General features: G+C 52.3%; 1 protein-coding gene across 4 annotated transcripts in view; it reads left to right on the forward strand.

Annotated features, from left to right (window-relative positions):
- GRB10 (growth factor receptor bound protein 10) overlaps positions 1–17,866 on the forward strand; it is a 196,562-nt gene that overhangs the window by 29,453 nt on the left and 149,243 nt on the right. For all 4 annotated transcript variants that reach the window (XM_060157514.1, XM_060157512.1, XM_060157515.1 and 1 more), the window contains exon 2: positions 5,133–5,288. The gene's annotated coding sequence lies outside the window, so the exon portion shown is untranslated. The remainder of the gene's footprint in view (positions 1–5,132; positions 5,289–17,866) is intronic.

The following is a 17,866-nucleotide window of genomic DNA, read 5'->3' on the forward strand; positions in this document are numbered from 1 at the left end:
TATCCATGTCTCTGTTGACGGACATTTAGGTTGCTTCCATGTCTTGGCTATTGTAAACAGCACTGCAGTGAGCATTGGGGTGCGTGTATCCTTTCGGACCATGACTTTCTGCAGATGGCACATATTTCTTAAGTAGGTGACTTCTGCTGCGTCTGTGGATAACACTGTTCTCCCGTTAGAAGTTCTCATCGTCTTGGAGCCTCATCCAGAAGAGCCGTGGACGTGTGGGCTCTGGGATCGCCACCTTATTAGATGCTCATGTGAGCGCTCACATTTTCCAGCCAATTGTCCAACCTTTTGTCTGTAAATAATGCCAGGCTTATTCTCTTTTTCTAGTCAGTGTTTACACCACATTTCTGTTCCTTATCTCATTGTATTGTCTAGAACCTCCAAAAGTTGTGGCTAATACTGTAACCGTGGGCTTCCTGCCCTAAGTTAATGTGGAGGGTGTTGGTGTCTCTTCCTCTTGTTGGCCACCTGCCCGCAGGAGGTGCCTGTTATCAGGTTAAAAGGGCTTCTTATTTTACGCCTCATCACTGAAATCTCAGTTACCTGCAAGCAGGGTATCCCCTCCACCCCCTACGCCCACCCCCTCCAGTTATCCTCTATGCTTTGAATTTCAGGCTCTTCCTTTCTTTTCTCTAAAAGAGAAAAAAAAACAACTGTGCTGCAAACAATGGAATTGAAAGACACAAAAATGAAGAGCAGCCTTACAAATAAGTGCAAAAGGTGTCTATTTTCTTATCACACAACTGATATTTTAGCCACAAGATGAAGCAGGTGGGGTGGATTCAAACATCTGTGGATATAAATCTCGGCTCTTCCGTGTGACCTAGGTGGGTACTGCGTTGTCTCCTGGGCTTGGTTTCTCCATCTGTCAAATGGGGTGATTAATTCCGCCTTAAAGAATTGACAATATTTAGTTACTCTTAGTTAAGAGCCACTCATTTATGTGTGTCTCATTCTGTGTCCCGCATGTATTTACTCCTAATCTTTGGGAACCTCTGACATGGGAGGTCGTAGAGCATTTGGTGAGGTATCTGATGTGTACGAGGTGGTAGGTCAAGGGTCATGGCCATCTCTGCAGTCATCACGGTGTTAACCTTCATCTTGGGTGACGTCGTCAGAGGAGTCAGGGAACAGGCGGAGCCCAGGGATTCCGGGGCCACGGGTCCTGTGTGTGCCAGTGGTGGAAGCTTGGTGGTTCGGACTCAGTCTCCGGTTAGGGTAGCACGCGCTGCTGTAATGAAATTGTAACCCTCATGTTCACAAGCCTGGCCCTTTGTGATGGATGCTAGCACGGATTCCTATGCCAGCACGACACTGTTTTAATTACTTGTGCTTTAGAGTGTCTTTCTCTGGGATGGGAGGAATTCTCCCTTAATGCTCTGTAATGGGCAGTCTTACCATTTATTTTATTTTGTCAGTTTTCATGACTTCAGATGGATACTGCCTTTCGTTGACAAAATTAATTTTAATTTTTAAATTAATCACTTGGAAGAGAATCAGAATCTTTGTGATGCTCTTTATCTTCCCATTTAGGAACTTAGTATGTTTCCATTCACCCAGGCCTTTTATGTCTCTCACGGAGGGGTGGTGATATTCTTTAGTTTATGTTATAGGGCTGTTCGAATGGCCAAACTAATGCATGCATGTATACATGTCAGCTGTGGAGAGCGGGGATTTTCCGTCTGTCATCTGGTCAGTTACCGTGTGTGTGTGTGTGTGTGTGTGTGTGTGTGTGTGTGTGTGTGTGTTTGTGCGCGCCTGTGTGTGTCTGTGTGTGTGTCTGTGTGTGTCCTGCCCCTCACTGCCCTGCGACTCTGGGCTAGTTTTGGGGAGAAGTGTCCTGCCTTTTCCAGGGAGGCAGTCCCTTCATCCAGCTGCATTTCCGACCTGTGTGGCCTTGGACAGGCTTCCTCTGGATAACCCATCTTTGGGCTTGCTTGGCGTCCCCTGGAAGCCCCATAGTGAGGACTTGTAGGCCCCTTGCTTCTGCTTGACCCTAGACTTGAGCACCGGGTGGGGTCTGGGCCCATTCATATGTTTTGGATAAGTTTTGTCGGTTTTCGTGGTGGCGTCCAGTTGGGAAGCTCTTTCTGAGACCTGAGTGCTCCGTCCTGGGCCATGCTCTCCATCCTGTGGAGCCCCGAGGGTCTGCTGGTGGACAGGCTACTGCGGGAGATGCCTTCCTGGCTGGGGCCAGGGTGTCACTGCTGAGTTGTTGCCAGACCTTTGCTGTGTGTCTGCGGTTTGAAAGCATGATGTCGGCATTTGGGTGGGAACGTCCCTCTGTTTTAACTTCCTTGTGTTGCCAGCATCCTTCATCCTCAACGTTCTGTCATCTCTGCCCGGGAAGCAGCTGTGGCATCGCTGGGATACAGGTCCCGTCTAGGTGCACCTGACAGCACTGAGCAACAGTGCAGATCCTGAGCTTCTCCTTTAAGCTGACCACAGGGTCTGGCAACAGCATTCTGAAACTTTATAATTACTTAAAAAACGTTGCCTTTTCTTCGATTCCCTTTCATTCATGTATTTCTCAGTTTGTCTTCATAAGCGCCTTCTTACTCTGTGAAAACAGAGTGGCCTGTGAGATCAGTAAAATACTGAAATTAAGTTTTTTGATGAAAGGTGTTCTGTCCCCTTTTGAGAGGCCCCAGACTTCATTCCAAACAGGCCGAATAGCCTCATCATGAAACTTGGGGTTTGTTGAGTGTCTAAATAGTCCCTGTTATGACTCTAAATATTTAGTGTGAGAAAGCTAGACAGAAGGAAAACTTTATATTAACTCAGGAATTTCTGGAAGATATCAGAGCCACTCAGCAGACATCAAGAGGTCCTTTGTTCCTGAAATATTTTCAAAGTAAGTTAAGACATTTCTTTTTTGCCCAAGTTCCTATATTCTTTAAGATTTCAACTTTATGTCGTGTCTGCCTGTGAAGCTGCGTGAGAAGCGCTGTTTTGCCAGAGCAGCGATCAGCGCCCAGAGAGTTCCATCACTTCTGTGGGCGTGAGTGCAGCCGGCCAGGTCCCCGCAGGACGCCTTTGGGGCTGTGCTGGGGGGGGGGGTGTGGGAGGTGGAGGTCCCAGCTGTGGGTGCCGGATGGGGCCATGGAAACAGCCCCTAGAGGTTTGTTCCTGATGAGGTGCTATATCTTAGTAACTCTTTTCAGTTCATCGGGTTCAAGAATCGTGTTGTCTTGTTTTTGTCTGCTGTAAAGTGCGACATCCACTTTCTTAAAAACAGACAAAAATGTTTGAAGTGGTGAGCAGCTTGACAGGTGACTCTATGTCATTTTTCTTTAATTGTGGATTAACTTATGTTGCCCATCATAAAAAGTAAATCTCGCAAACGTGTGTTGTCAGTTGGAAGGCGTAGGCCTGAAAGATGCATTTGCAGGTGGTCCTGGGGTATTTGGATGGGCCTCCAGGCAAAGGCTGGTTCTCTGGAGATGAGGGAGACCTCTCAGAACGAGATGGTTAGAGGTGATGACAGGCATATATGATACACTGTCGTTTTGTGACCTGGTGACCTTGCCGGACACACCAGCTCGTTGTCGTTCAAAGACCCTCACGCCTCTGTGACCATGTGCCTTTTTTTTTTTTTTTTTTTTGTAAAACTTGTGGTCAACTTAGCTACTCGAATTTAGAGATGTTCCACTCGACATAAACATTATAACACTTTCCAGACTTACAAATTCTTGGAGGACCTTCCCTTCAATGCCTTTGCTTGTACGCAGTCAAATAATCTTGCGTCAGGTGTCTCCCCTTTTGACCCTGAAAGGTCAGCATCACCTCTAAACATCGGCAGCCTTTACAGCTTGCAGGTAGCTGACGTGTTCAGCACCTGACAGTGGGAGCCTTGTGTGACATGTCCTAGTCACAGTAACTAGCATTTGTCTCACATTTGCCGTGTGTTGGATCCTAAGTCTTTACATGCATGCCCTCATCCTCATAAAAGCCCTGGAGGGAGATACTATCTTGGTGTGGATTTTGCAGCCGGGGACCCTGAGGCTTAGGGAGTTGGTGATCCACCCACAGGTCACCTGCTGAGACGGGGTGAGGTCAGGAGGCGGCCCAGGCTCTCTGGCTCCCACGCCTGATTCTTAGCCGGTGTGCCCAGCAGGACCTTCCGCAGTGGTTTTCTACTTTCTGGATCCGTGACGTCTTCCATGTCAGGTCGGAGGCAGGGCAGGTTTTGCTTCCACTTGTTGAATGATCAGGGTAAGTTAGTTTAACTTCCCTGAGTGATGTGTTCTCCACCCAAGGACACCGTGTCACAAGCAGTGACCATCTCAGATAAACAGGCACAGCGGTGCTCAAGACTCCCGTCCACAGAGCATTTGCTCTGTGCCGATTTCCCTGCTAAGTCCTCGAGTGAGCGCGTTTCATTTGGACTTGGGGAGGCTCGGCGGTGTTCCAGGGCCGTGCGCTAGAATCCTCCGGGTGGCGCGCTGTCTCCCCTCTGCCCTGTGGCGGTGCCTAGGTGAGCAGACACTCCCCTGCAGCAGGGCGAGCTTTCATCTTGGTCCCCACCGTCTCCTCCACCCCTAGAACACTGCCTCGGCCCCCAGTAATAGCAGTTGGATCCTTGGATCGAAGGAAATAGACAGGATTCAAACTCCCTCCCTTGGAACATGCAGGGGCCACGTGCAGAGCCTTCCAGAACCATGGGCCGGAACCTGGTCTGAGATGAGGACGGTCCCTGTGGGGTGGTGTGAGGGCTGCAGCCTGGGAGGACCTGGGAAGGACGTGGGCTGTGATCTGGGCCCCAAGCATGCCTGACAGGTAAACTTGGCCTTGCAAGTGGGTGGAGGCCTTGCCCGTTCCTTACCCGCATGCTTCGGGGGGTAAAGGGGGGGTGGGAGGGGAAGCTCGAGGGCAGTGACCTGGGACCAGTGGCTTCGCGTGGCTCTTCTGGCGTCTGTGGGCATTTGTCCCTGCAGTCAGTTGACGGGGCATCTAGAAACCTGCCTCTTGTGGACTTCTTTCGAAAAGAGTCTGTCTTTTAGACGGTCTTCTTGAGAAAAACAACTTCTGGAGGCCTTTTAAAAAGTATTCCTGGGCGCAGGGCATACAGTTCACACTTGTGCAACTTCAGCACATTCAGTGACGGCCTCTTTGCCTTTCAGCTTTGGAGTTGGGCACCATGCTGAGCCCGAGGAGGGGGCTGCGGGGAGCGACGACCCCGTGACCGTGACCGTGACCGGCTGCCGCTTCTCACTTGGGTCCTCTCGGTCCAGCCAGGCGGCCACCAGACACCCAGAGCCCCAGAAAAGCCCCGACAGGTAAGCTTTGTTTGGTTTCTTTGCAGGGGACAGGTGTGTTCACTGTTGATTAAGGGGAGATCGGTAAGTGCATCTTACTGCATCAGAAATGCAGGCAGAGGCATCTCACTAGGCACTTCCTTTCAGGGTTTCTGCAGGGAGCCTCCACCTGCCCGGTGGCTTCCCCCCTTTCCCGTCTTTGAGCTGAGGTGGGTGTGGGTGGGAGATCTCGAGAGGGTGGGTCCGGGCCCTGCAGACCCCCCTCTTTGCCGCCTGCCGTGCTGCTCGCTCACTCCAGCCCCCTTGCTTTCCGTAAAGTGGGTGGTGGTCTGCTCCCAGGTTATTCTGAGATGGGCCCTCAAGAGTTGGCAGCTGGTAGTTTTAGAGCTGGGCCAGAACAGAACCAGGGTAGAGGGCCATACTCAGACTGTTTTCCAACCCTGTGTTTGGGGGTCTTCCTACTTTTAGCGCTGCAACTGGGGGCACATACATCATGAAGGTCTAGGGCAGGTGCGGGCCCCTCCTGCCTCACTGCTTCCTGAGGTGGCCGCTCTGGGGATGGACCTTCTCTCTCATCCCAGCCGGCCGGGGGCTGGATTCTTATGTTGCTATTGGTGGGTCTGAGATGGCAGTTAGAGAACTGAGGCTGGAATAGTCTTCCAGTAGAGGTGCCTGCGGGGGAGCCTTTGCTCCTACTGGAGAGTGTATCAGTCAGCTCGGCCGCCGTAACAAGTACCACATTCTGGCTCACAATCCTGGAGGCCAGAAGTCCAAACTCCAGGTGTGGGCAGGGCTGGTTTCTTCTGAGTTCTCTATCCTGGGTGTGTGGATGGCCGTCTTCTCCCTGTGTCCTCACATGATGTGTTTCTGTGTCCTCTTCTTATAAGGACGCCAGTCATATATGGGATCAGGGCCCCTGTGAAGACCTCATTTTACCTTAATTACATCTTTAAAGATCCTGTCTTCAAGCACAGTTGCATTCTGAGGTCCCGGATGTTAGGGCTTTAACATGGTGCTGTTTGAATTTACCCCCTAACAGAGGGGAACCGCAGACCAAGTGGCTGACAGGGCTGGGGAATTGGGGCCCGCGGTGCTGGTGTGAAGGCCGTGGCTCTGTCCACGTCCATCTTGCCTCCCTCTCCCTTTCGCATCTCATTTCTCCACCTCTTCCTTTCTGTTGCCTGCCTGCTGACCTATTACTCCCCTCGGGGTTTCCTTTACTGTTCACAGAGCAGAAAAGAAGGGTTGTTAATCCTTTGTGTTCACTGGGTTCATTCAGCAGATGCTTCCTGAAGAGTCAGCCTTATCTTAGAGGCTGAATAACATTGTACATAACCTGTTCCAAGTTCAAAAAGTGCACATGTGAACTCTCCGTGTTTCTCTCCAGATGGTGGTCAGGACAGTTGATTTTTTCCTGGGGTGTGACATTCTTAGTCAGTGAGACTTCTCGAACTTTCTCGAACTTTCATGGCCCTCGTGGTGAACAGCTTGTGCCTTCAGACAGGCTGCTTTTTGTGAAACAGGGGGCTTTACCCTCTTCTCCCAGCAGAGGTGACCAGAGGTCACAGAAGCGCTCAGTCTCCCAGGAGAACGAATTATAGTGAACACACGCGCTTCGTGGCTGATTACAGCGCCACCTCTTTGGTGTCCGAGGCCCGGAGCGCAGGTGCTGGCCACCGGGGGCTTTGTCTCGTCTCTGCGTGGACGGCATGGTGCGCAGGGAAGACCCCTGCGGCGTGGGGTCTGGGTGATGCTCTCGTGCTGGCTCTCTGCTCCTTAGTGCTACCTTCCCGTCATCTGTGACCCTGAGCCCTTCTGAGTGGCCCTCAGATGCCTGGAGGGTGGGGACTGTGTTTGTTTCTGGCGAGCCTTCACAGTGTCAGAGAGACACGTCTGAAAAATGCAAGAAACACCCCTGAGCACCCTGAGACCCCACTTTTTGGAGCACCTGACCAGCCTACACCTCCTGTCCTTCTTCTGGTCAGATCAGTCAGATGCAAAGACGTGAGCCTGTGGGTTCTGACGGCCTGGCCAGGCACCTCTCGGCATGGACACAACATTGAAATGAAGCCTCGTTTCACAGTTAATCCTGTTTGGGGCTTGAAATCTAATTATCAACGCAGTTTAAGCAGTGGGGTCTGCTGGTGTGGAAGGCATTGCGCAGGGCTTCTCTCGCTGACCTCCGAGGGTGGGAGCTGTGTCTGTGGCTGCCCCGGTCCCCAGAGGGATCAACAGGTGTAGTGACTAAAGGGTGGCCCCAAAGATTGCCCTGGGGTGGGGAGTGGATTTCCAGAACTTTTTCAGCCCCAGAACCCTTCCTTGACCTGGACTCTCCCCACATGAGTGTGCCCCTGTTTCTTCCCTGTGTCACCATGACACCTCTTGTGATGGGGCTTCCCCAGGGATGAGGAAGTCTTCAACTTTTTAAAGCCAGTTTGTATTATTCTGTGGCTGCACACTGCACCCTTAGACCTGGCCAGACAGAGTTGGGGGGCAGGGTGGGCTCCACACTCAGGCCATTGCCATTGGCCATCTGAAATGTGCATCTCCTCCAAGGCAGTGCCAGCCTCTAGGGGGCAGGGTGGAGCCCCTTTGCACCCTTGATGAGCCCCTGCAGTAAAGGGAACACATTGGACCAAAGTTAGGCTCTGCTTACCTGAGCACATTAAATAATGTGTTTGATTGAAACCATTAGTAGATTTGTTCTCACTTCCCTGACTTTTTTCTACTCATTCTGTAAGTTCCTCGTTAGCACCCATGTGGTTGGTACCAGGTCTGACTAGGCGCTGGGGCCACCTTGGTCTGCAGACACGGAACACACCTTAGTAGCAAGTCTCCATTAAGAACTCATGTTCTGGGGGCTTCCCTGGTGGCGCAGTGGTTAAGAATCCACCTGCCAATACAGGGGACACAGGTTCGAACCCTGGTCTGGGAAGATCCCACATGCCACGGAGCAACTAAGCCTGCGTGCCACAACTACTGAAGCCTGCGAGCCACAACTACTGAAGCCCGCGCGCCTAGAGCCCGTGCTCTGCAACAAGAGAAGCCACCGCAGTGAGAAGCCCGCGCACCGCAACAAAGCGTAGCCCCTGCTCTCTGCAACTAGAGAAAGCCGCGTGCAGCAACGCAGACCCAACGCAGCCAAAAATAAAATAAATAAAAAAAAATAAATTTGTTAAAACAAAACAAAACTCATGTTCTGTTGGATCTGTGAGTTGGGTGGAACCTGGTCCCCTGGAGTGTCAGAAAGATGCTGCATCACAAAATGAGAGGGTCCAAGAGGGACCATTTGGAGGCTGATTAGAGAAGTGGGTACTGTCACCACAGGCTTGTTACACAGTGTCCGGCCAGGGCGCCCAGCGCCTGACGTAGGTGAGCCCACCATGGGAATCACGGATCCGGGGGCGGTGAATTGGGGATGGGGATCGGACGGCAGCAGGGTTCACAGCACGTCAAGAGGCCCGCTTGATTTGGGGTCATGGGGTCCGATTTCCGTTTTCCCACCCCTTGTCCCAAAGAGGCTTCTGAGTGTTTCCCTCAGGGCTGCAGCCCCCTGGGACCCCGGCTTCGCCATCCTCTGGCCCCATGTTTTGGTTGCTTGTTTTGTTCTCACTGGAGAACTTTTAGGGTTTGACTCTTGGGTCAGAGCATTGCATCTCCAAGCTTGGCGTCCCTGCAGTGGCCCCGCCAAGGGCCCAGCCTCTGGTGAGCGCCCTCCCGCATGGCCAGCAGAGGTGGTCCTGCCCCCAGCAGTGTGGACAACAGGAGGCCGCCACTCTCAGTGGCCCTATTGCCCTTGAGATGCAGTCAGAGGAGGGCTAGTTATTGTTGCAGTTATTATTTTTTTTTGCGGTACGCGGGCCTCTCACTATTGTGGCCTCTCCCAGTGCGGAGCACAGGCTCCGGACGTGCAGGCTCAGCGGCCATGGCTCACGGGCCCAGCCGCTCCGCGGCATGTGGGATCTTCCCAGACCGGGGCACGAACCCGCGTCCCCTGCATCGGCAGGTGGACTCTCAACCACTGCGCCACCAGGGAAGCCCTGTTGCAGTTATTTTAACTGATTTAGCAAGACAGGGTTTGGCCAAGGGTAGAAACCATTTCTCTGCCCAGTTGCATTGATCAGTCATTCCTTCCCATTTACAGTATCGTTTAAGCCAAAGCATTCTCAGAATCTAACTAAATATGGAATGGCCTCTGCCGTCCTCTTTTCAAGGACAGAAAATCACAGTGTGCCACACCGCTGTTCCGGTCCCTGCGTCAGCTCACCATGAACAGATCTTTAAGAGACTCTCGTGCACTTTGGCGTTGTGCTTTCTTTCCTTCCTTTCTCGGCATCCTCTTGTATTTTGGCTTCTGAATCAACACGCTCCCCTGACACTTCTATTTCTGCTTCTCTGTTTCCCCTCCCTCATCTCCCCCTGTTCACTGTGTGTCTGCTATCTACACCGTACTGAGGGCACCCTCGCGTTCTTTGGAGCACCCATATTGTTTTATTTCTGTCTCATTTTGGGTATTTAACCCCTCTTGCCCTGAGCTGGTGATGTTGCCTGTGCCTCTCCGCATCGCTGGGTTGAACCAGAGAGCAAGGCTCGTGAGGCGTCGCCGTGACCCTGCTCAGCCAGTGCGACCTCACCCGTGGCAGGATCCCAATAAATGTCTGATTTGCTCTGTTGGGTCCAGATATGTTGGGATCTTATCTTAGCGCATTATTCTCTGATGGAAAGAATCTAAAAGTCCCTAAGATTGAAGGAAGAGAAATAATCAGTTTCTCCCTGCTTTGGAGTCACGGGGAGATGTAGCTCTTAAGCTTGCTTTTTTTTCCGAGAGTGTTTGTGATTCTCGTGGAAGCATGTTTATGACAGCTGCTCTGAGGTCCTCCCAGGGCTGCGTCTCTCGACTGTCTTTTCTCATGAGTTGCAGTTATCCTTGTTCTTGGTACGACAGGTCGGTTTCCCTCGTGTCCCGGGCATCCTGGGTTTGCACTGGGTGACTGGATCCTGTGTAACCTTCTTGGCGGGGAGCTTCCCTGTTGATGTGCAGACACGGGCCTTGCAGGGTGGATGTCTGCTGCCTCAGGGCCCTGGATGCCCCCTGGTGACCATACCCCTCACCACTCATGGGTGTGAGTCCAGCTCCTTAGCCCCACTGACGCCTTCCCAGAGCACTGCACCCCTGGGCCCCCGAGAGCAGGTGCAGGTGCTCAGCCTTCTCACTGTGGGGTGGAACGCAGTTCCCACCAGACCCTGCTGGCCCGGAAGATGGGGGAGGGGGAAGAAATGCCAGTTGGCCCCTCCTCTCACCTCCTGTTCCCCTCCTGACGCGGGCAGGGCTGGAGGCAAAGCTGGCACTGCCCCTGCAGGGGAGCTGGGTGTCTGCTTCCTCCAGGTGGGAGGTAGAAGATCAACCCCTACCCGGCTGGCTGGCATCAGGCAGAGGATCTGAGGAGGGCCGCCTGCTTCCTCCAAGCCAGCGCGGGGAGGGGAGGGCAGTTGGCTCCTGCCTCCTGCTGAAACGGGGGTGGGTGGGAGCAGTTCTCCTCTGGCCTGTGGTTGGAGTAGTGTGGGTGTCATTGAAAAGGTTCTGGTCTGGGGCTTCCCTGGTGGCGCAGTGGTTGAGAGTCCCCCTGCCGATGCAGGGGACGCAGGTTCGTGGCCCGGTCCGGGAAGATCCCTCATGCCGTGGAGCGGCTGGGCCCGTGAGCCATGGCCGCTGAGCCTGCGCGTCCGGAGCCTGTGCTCCGCAACAGGAGAGGCCACAACAGTGAGAGGCCCGTGTACCGCAAAAAAAAAGAAAAGAAAAGGTTCTGGTTCTGTTGGGCATCCTTTTCTAGGTTCTTTAAGTGGTGGGAACAGGCTTTCTTGGAGCTTTTCTTTTTTAAAAAATATACATATAAATATATTCTTTTTCATATTCTTTTCCATTATGGTTTTTTAAAAATAAATTTATTCATTTATTTTCCGCTGCGTTGGGTCTTCGTTGCTGTGCACAGGCTTTCTCTAGTTGCGGCGAGCGGGGGCTGCTCTTCCTTGCGGTGCGGGGGCTTCTCATTGCCGTGGCTTCTCTTGTTGTGGAGCACGGCTCTAGGCGCGCAGGCTCAGTAGTTGTGACTCACGGGCTCTAGAACACAGGCTCCATAGTTGTGGCGCACGGGCTTACTTGCTCCGCGGCCTGTGGGCTCTTCCCGGACCAGGGCTCGAACCCGTGTCTCCTGCATTGGCAGGTGGATTCTTAACCACTGTGCCACCAGGGAAGCCCTCCATTATGGTTTGTTCCAGGATATTGAATAGAGTTCCCTGTGCTGTACAGTAGGACCTTGTTGTTTATGCATCCTATATGTCATAGTTTGCATCTGCTAATCCCAAACTTCCAATCCTTCCCTCCCCCACCCCCTCTCCCTCTTGGCAGCCACAAGTCTGTTCTCTGTGTCTGTGGGGTCTGTTTCTGTTTCATGGATAAGTTCATTTGTATCATATTTTCGATTCCACATATAAGCGATATCTTATGATATTTGTGTTTTTCTGACGTACTTCACTTAGTATGACAATCTCTAGGTCCATCCATGTTGCTGCAAATGGCATTATTTCATTCTATTTTATGGCTGAGTAATATTCCATTGTCTGTATGTACCACATCTTCTTTATCCATTCACCTGTGGATGGACATTTAGGTTGCTTCCATGTCTTGGCTATTGTAAATAGTGCTGCTGTGAGCATAGGGGTGCATGTATCTTTTTGAATTAGAGTTTTGTCTTGGCGCTGTTGTTGACGGAGCCTGTGAGTGGTTCCTGGCTGGAGACTCCTGCCACGTGCTGTCCTGGGGGTGATAAAGAAGCCCAGGCCCTTACCGCTGGGCTCTTCCTCGTGTCCTGAGGCCCGCAGGCTGCCGTTCTCTCCGCCCCTTGCAGACTTCCTCTGCTGGTAGAAGTGCTGTGTCCATCCATCCTTTCTGGGACTGGATCTCCCGACTTTGGCTTTCAGGGTTTCCTCTTCAGTATCTCTTATCCCCACTCAGTAGTTGGGTTTCAGGAGGGTCAGAGGCGAATCGTCGGCTCCTTGGGAGGTTCAGCCGGAAGACGAAACTGAATGTCAGAATTCTGCCGATACCTGTTGGAAGCCCAGTGTTTGTAAGGTGGGCAGTTTCTAATCTTCAGGACTCAGACTGGAAGGATTATGACTCAACAGTCATTTAACGGCTGATAACCAATCAGGCTCCCATTCGTTTTCGAGTTGCAAGTTCATCTCTGCCATCGTTCCCCGACTCAAAACCAGAAGCTATTTCTTGCCATTGTTTCCGTTCATTAGAGTTGGGAGAAGATCTGATGGCCACTCAGGAGATCTTGGTGCCCTTATTTTGGTGACGACCAGTATATCTACAAGGCAAGAGCTTCTCAAGACAACTCAACTTGTCCTCTAAAATATTAAGTATTGATAAATTGCTGAGAATGCTGGCTCTTTGAGTATTGAAGTGTAAGGTAACAGGCATTATTTCTTGAAGCTTCATGCTTTTAAGTAGTGACAATCAATGTCGAAGTTAAATTTGGACAAAGCGCACTACAGGCAAAAAGCAGTTGGTGTGTTATTTGAGATAAGTAATAGGGATCTAAACCCAGTGTTCTCAGCTCAGGTTCAATCTCTCTAGGACGCCCCTGATGTCACAGGATGTGGTGGAGTCATGCCTGGCCTGGTCCTTGCACTGTCCACAGATAGTGGGAGCTGCAGGCAGTAGATAGCCATGCAGAGCATGTGCTCTATGGACAGAGGAGGTGCAGAGACCAGATGACGGTGACACAAAGGACAGCGACAGTAATAAAGTACACTGTGCACATGTGTGTCAGGGGCTCTTGCTGGTGGTTCTGTAGATTAACTCGTGGCATCTTCACAACAGCCTTTGAAGTGGGTATAAGCTACCCATTTTATAGAGGAGGACACCAAGGCACCAGTAAACTAGATACAGCCCATCCCCACTATTCACTGATTTCATATTGCTAAAATTTATTTGTAACCCAAAACTGATACAATAGATGAGTTTGCATTTTCTAGAATGTTGCATAAAGGCGACTGATTTATTTTGTCTGGCCTCTCTGACTCAGGATCGTTGTTTTGAGATGCGTCTGTGTTGTAGCAAGAACTCGTTCCCTTTTATTGCTGAGTAGTGTTCCTTCGTGTGACTCCATCACAGTGGGTTTATCCATCCACCTATCAGTAGACATTTGCCCTGTTTCCAGGTGTTTTGCAGTTTCGATGCAGCTGCATTCTTTACTGCGTGGGTCCTTCTTTCTAGGCTCGTAGGAATGCCCTGCCCTCCTTCCATCCTCCTGCCGAAGTCTGGAGTGTCCGGTTTGGGGCATGGCTGTGGGTCTGCCGGCTAGGTCATCTGCGTTCTGGTCTGGGAGAGAGCAGGGGTAGGACTGGTCAGGAAGACGACGTCCGAGGCCAGCTGAGGCAGTGACGAGGCAGCAAGACAGAGAGGTCCCCCACCTCACAGCTCTAGACGTGTGTGGGCCTCCACCTCTCTAATTCTTGCGAGTCTGACTGTAGTGTTAGGGGTCAAAGCGCTGTGGATGCCGTGAAGCCACCCTTACTTTGTTGACTTTACTCATGTTTCAGAGGGTTAGAGATGATTCCTGGGAGCAGAGAGAACTTATTTTAGCTTTCTTCTCAGACAGCCCAGACTGCGGTCTGGGAGGCCCCGTCCCCATCTCAGCAGCAAGTTATCACGGGACGGGAAACGGAGGTCCGTGCAGGCAGAATCTGCGGCCTGGAGAGATCCGTCATCTCGGGTGTCTGCTGTCTTTGTCCTCCTAGGAAAGCGGCCAGCAACGTTAGACTGGGGACTCGTGGGTCTCTGTGGTATAAAAACTTAGCCCAGGGCTTCCCTGGTGGCGCAGTGGTTGAGAGCCTGCCGATGCAGGGGACACGGGTTCGTGCCCCGGTCCGGGAAGATCCCACATGCCGCGGAGCGGCTGGGCCCGTGAGCCATGGCTGCTGAGCCTGCGCGTCCGGAGCCTGCGCTCCGTGACGGGAGAGGCCACAACAGTGAGAGGCCCGCGTACTGCAAAAAAACAACAAAAAACTTAGCCCTTCTGGCCTTGACGGTGGGCTTGACTTGGCTCTACATGTTGAGGAGTAGACAGACCCTAAGCCTGAGAACTACCTGTGTATTTCTGCCTGCGGCTGGTTATTTGGAATTAAGGCTAGCGTACCCTAGCCCTGCTCGATGTCTCAACCTGTTTGTAACCTTGGAAGCTTCTGCTGAACAGGGCTGCCCGGCAGTGGAGGCTTGAAGGAGAATGGCCATGGGAACCTTCACGTGTGCACCTGCTCAGGTAGAAACGAGGAGAGATGCAGTAAGGAAACCTCCTGTTTTTGATCTTTGGTCCTTATCCGGTGATGGTAGTGCATTCAGCTTTCCAAATAGTTTGACATGTGAATGGTCAGAGCCACATTTCCCAAGATGTTGTTCATGGTCACCTTTGAAGTTTTGCAGCGGGCTTTCTGCTGTGGTACCTCCTGGGGGAGCTTGGCTCTCTGGGTAGCAGAGGGGGCTCCTTCTAGGGATCTTCCTCATGGAGAGCTGCCACAGGGCTCCCGGGTAGTCTGCAGGCCAGACAGTCCAGCTGTTTTCCAGAAACAGATTTTCCTTTTTTTCTTCCTGCGAGTGGGGGCAGCCGGGTGGCAATATTAATCACAAGTCCCGGGACCCACAGGCCTTTAGAGTCCATTCTTAGTTGAAAGGAGGATTGGTTTATTTCAAGTTAGAGTCTCAATTACAGGAAGATGGAGGAATGTAATAACATGCAATGAGGTTTATGATAAGTACAAACTGATAAAAGAGCTCCATTTAAAGGCATTTCATGCTTTCAGAAGTAACAGCACTGTGGTCCGAAGACGGGATGGAGCAGGGAAGAGGGAACCTTCCAAAGGTGCTGTTTCTTTGCACCGTTGAGGGTTATTTGGACGAATTACTCCCCAGACACGCGAGTTGGTGTGTGAGGCCCAGAGGGTACACGATGGATTCGGGTGACTTCACCACGAGAGAATTACTTTCTTAGCTATTGCAGTTCTTAGAACCAGTGGAGGAAAATATTGCCTTGAAAATGACAGATCCTGCGAATTATGCAAACTCCAGAAGAAAAACTCCTTGTGCCTATTTTTAGTGACTGATAATGTGGGCGTGGCATGGCCAGAGTAGATACAAATCTTTTTCTGTTTTGAAACAAAACAATTTAAAATTCCATTTCGTCATTATACAATAAAGGATTTTGTAATCCAAAGCCAAATTTCATACAAAATAGATTTTAATATGTTTGTAAATATCTAGAACTTTGGAGTTTGAAGAGTTTTTGGCTTCATCTAGATTTGTGGAGTGTGAACCCATTCAACCTATTTTGAGGGAGAAAACAAGAGGTTTTTCAAATATGTATTTTAATTTAGCACTACTTCCTAAAGCGGAGGTTGTGATTTTGCAGGATGTTTTTGAAAGAAATGCCACGGTAGCTTTTCCCCTTTTGCCTTGTGCATGAAAGCAGAATTGTTTGACCTCAGAGCTGTGGCTGGAATGGATGCCGTTGTGTTTTCCCTGGACCGGCCTCAGCCGTCGGTGCTCTGTCCGCTGCCTGTGTCTACCTCTCCCCAGTTGCTTCCGCTTTCCCAAGCTCAACCCGCACACCCACCAGGCAGCCTTCCCTGCACACCGCAGTCCTTATTCGTGTCCATCGCGACCTCGTGGGATGATGTACAGGTCGGTGTGTACTGTCCAGTGTCGCACCGCTGCCCGGGGCGCGCAGGGCTCAGGTGCCGGGAAGCGTGTGATGTCAGGTGTGTCCCCACCTCCCTGTGAGGCCACGCCTGTGCCCGGGTGTCAGTCCTGCCGAGTGAGTCTGGGCAGGGGTCTGGGCAGGCTTCCTGGACCCCTCGGGTGTCCCCTCCTGGTTGTGCATCCCCCCGTCCCCCAGACTCTGTGCTACTCTAGGCAGCCCCACCTGCCACCCGCCCACCTGCCTACCCGGGACTTCACTAATTACCCAGCTCCCCGGGACCTCCAAGGATGGTGAGGGCGATGTGTTTGTTATTAATGGGGGTCTGCTTCTGCCCTGCCCCCCCCCCCCAGGTAGCAGGTTATTCACATCTGCCCACAGAGGCCAGAGGACCTCTCCCGGGTCCTGTTGTCTGTAAGTTGGGTACATACATTTAGCTCATCTCTTGCAGATTAAACCCTTCAGATAAATTTTCCTCTAACATTTAGGGCTAGTCTGTATCTAAACTGGGAAGCCTTTACCTGGCGTAAATATAGGCTGCGTTTTAAAATAGCTGGAAGTGGTTTAAGGAAGCAGTGAGTGACCGGTCTTTCACGTGGATTTGAAGCGCAGGGCAGTGGTGGTGACAGCCCCGCCCCGTGTCAGCAGTCAGTCACTCGGGGCGGCACCACGGTGAGCGGGGCCGGGAATCTCCTCCGGGTCACGGGTGGTGGGCACGAGTCTGCACTGGCCTTAACTCTGTCCAGTTGTCTTTGCTCTTCAAAAGGCAGCATGCCCGCTGCCCATGTCCCTTTACTGTGAAAAGACCTCACAGTGGAATCAGTGGGTTTTATGTGAAGCCAAGTGGTTTTCTTTTCCTCCTGTACTTCTCTGAGGCTTTGATCCAGCAGAGCTGTTCTCTTGAGTAGAAGTGGGATGGCATACTTTTCAGACGCGGCCTGACCTCCTCTGTGGTCCTCGGGTCAGAGCTTCTCCCCTTCCTCCGTGTCTTCCCCTCGTCCCCTCCCGCGTCATCCCAGCAGAGGCTGGTGGGGATGCAGAGCCTAATTTGAGGACGTTACTCTAACTCGGAGAGGGATGCGGGCCCCTGGAAGCGTGCCGAGAAACCCGGCGGCAGGGCGGTGTGCTTGGACCCGACGCAGTCGGGGGAAGTGGTTGGAGTCTGGATCCGTTGCCGGGGTTTGTGGGAGAAGGTGGAACCAGGGTGGCATCCCAGTCTGGCCGAGCGAGCAGACGGAGGCGTTTCTGCTGGGATGCAGAAGTGGTGACTGCAGGAGGGCCGGGACCTTGACTTTGGACACTTGGGTTTGAGAGGCCGGGGCACAGCTGAGTGGCAGGGGGCAGGGCAGCTGTGTGTGTGGCCGTAGCATTCAGGGCGAGTTGGCAGTGAAGGCCTGGCGAGAGCGCCCGTGGCTTCCCGTGGATTTACGGTGATGAAGATGGGTGAGCCCAGGGAGGGAGGGAGGGAGGAGGTCTGAGCCGTGGGTGCTGGGACCCCCGCTACTTAGAGGACTTGGAGTTGGGAAGTCACCCGCTAAGGAGACTGGGGGCGGGGGGCCGGTGGGGGCGGAGGGCAGCAGTGGACGTGGCCTCCTGGGTCCCAGGAGGCAGGGGGTCGGTGATGTGGGTGGGACCGGGGGCTGACCTGTTTCCCTGGCCCGGGCAGAGCCCGTTCAGGAGCAGAGGCCTGGCAGGTGGATTTGGGAGAGCAAGGAGGAGAACTGGCTTGCAGGATAGAAAGGATAACCCTGGGGGCTAGGGATTTTCCCACAGAGTAGAAACTTCCAAGCAGCATCCTGTTCGTGGCCACCACCCTGTGTACATCAACTCCCTTGGGTACCC

Source organism: Lagenorhynchus albirostris, chromosome 8 (assembly GCF_949774975.1).
Source record: "Lagenorhynchus albirostris chromosome 8, mLagAlb1.1, whole genome shotgun sequence".
Lineage (NCBI taxonomy): Eukaryota > Metazoa > Chordata > Mammalia > Artiodactyla > Delphinidae > Lagenorhynchus > Lagenorhynchus albirostris.